Consider the following 2,097-nt stretch of genomic DNA (forward strand, 5'->3'; position numbering starts at 1 on the left):
AACGCCAATATTTCATGCGCAAAGTGATATAAATAATGATATAAACATGCTACCTAACACCATATCGAATATTGATCTGATTTAGAATTGCTAACAAAGCAAAATGGTGTTCCTCTTCGGTAAACTGCAAAGTGTGATAAATATGTATACGCACAAATGACATACATACATATATGCATATATTCTTACATACGTACGTACATACATGCATACATACATATATTCATAAACAGAAAACATTGGCAGACAACAATTGCAGGCTATACAAGACCAAGTCAGAAGACATCAACCACATTATTTGCCAACTGAGATGATGTCTTCCGGATATTATCTTCCCATGAGGCATGATGCAATGGCCAGAACAGTCTGGAACATGATAAAAAAGAAAACACCTAGAGACGAAGTTGGCTAATATTGAAACCGAAAGGTCCAAACAATATTGGTGGAACTGAAAGGTCAACGCAACCGGTGAGATATCGATGTGTGGGACCACAAAGAACAGATATATTTTGTTACGGAAATCAGCTACGAAATACATACATGCATGTATGAATGTACCATCATAGCCTAGAACTTATCCTATCGGTCTTTTTTGCCGAACTGTTAAGTTACAGGGACGTAAACACACCAGCATCGGTTGTAAAGCGATGGTGGGGGGACCAACACAGACTTAGAAGCGCGTACACCTACAGCCCCCCCCCCATATATATATATGGGCTTCTTTCAGTTTCCGTCTACCAAATCCACCCACAAGGCTTTGGTCATCCCGAGACTATTGTAGAAGACACTTGCGCAAGGTGCCACGCAGTGGAACTAAACCCGGAACCTTGTGGTTGGTAAGCAAGCTACTTGCCACACAGCCACGCCTGCGCCTATGGAAGATTCTCAAAAACTTGGTTCCAAACTTTGTCAGAAAAGAGTGGGAAAATATCAAAGGAATGGAAAGCTCTAGTTTCCAAAATTTCCTTCCACAAAGACTTCCATCAAATATCTAAAGGCAAAAGTCTATCACGTAAAGTTCCTTTGTTGTTTAACCGTTTCCCAAAGGGTTGCAAGACGTTGAATGAAGTTTCTCATGAGAACCTTAAAAGGAATGTCGATTTTATTTCATTCTTACCTAATCAGCCAACAGGAAAAGGCTACGGCCAAACCACAACAACTCTACAATTTTTTTTTTCCTACACTAACACGACATGCCACATACAACAAACACACTGAACTCTTAAATATGCACCGAGACAACACAAGGGACATTGGGAATTCATTTCTGAAGAACGAAATAACCAGGAACTACAATGGTATGTAAGAACAGGAAAAAGGCAACGCCATTCGTTTGAAGCTAACCACCAACCCTACATAGACACACACACACACACACACACACACCACACACACACACACACACACACACACACACACACACACAGAGATATTATTTATTTAAAGGACACAATACATGTGTTTAAGTGCTACTAATAGTACACATCAGGTACGTACAAACCACATACAACGAACGAAAAAAAAATTGAATAAGAGAAGAAACGAGTAAAAAACTGAGAAAGCAGTGAATAGAAAACGTGGGACACTACATTATCCCTCTTTCTCTTTTTCCTCATGTTGTGTTTTTGTTGATTTCTGCTTGTTATGTTCTTTCTGGCCTACCATCAATATATCCATGCGGTACAACCTGTTAACTTTGGTAATATATATATTACTGTGGCTGTGTGGTAAGTAGCTTGCTAACCAACCACATGGTTCCTGGTTCAGTCCCACTGCGTGACATCTTGGGCAAGTGTCTTCCGCTATAGCCCCGGGCCGACCAATGCCTTGTGAGTGGATTTGGTAGATGGAAACTGTCGTATATATGTATATATATATATGTATGTGTGTGTTTGTCCCCCTAGCATTGCTTGACAACCGATGCTGGTGTGTTTACGTCCCCGTAACTTAGCGGTTCGGCAAAAGAAACCGATAGAATAAGTACTGGGCTTACAAAGAAATAAGTCCCAGGGTCGATTTGCTCGACTAAAGGCGGTGCTCCAGCATGGCCGCAGTCAAATGACTGAAACAAGTAAAAGAGTAAAAGAGTATATATTA

The sequence above is a fragment of the Octopus sinensis genome, unplaced genomic scaffold (genome assembly GCF_006345805.1).
Source record: "Octopus sinensis unplaced genomic scaffold, ASM634580v1 Contig16931, whole genome shotgun sequence".
NCBI lineage: Eukaryota > Metazoa > Mollusca > Cephalopoda > Octopoda > Octopodidae > Octopus > Octopus sinensis.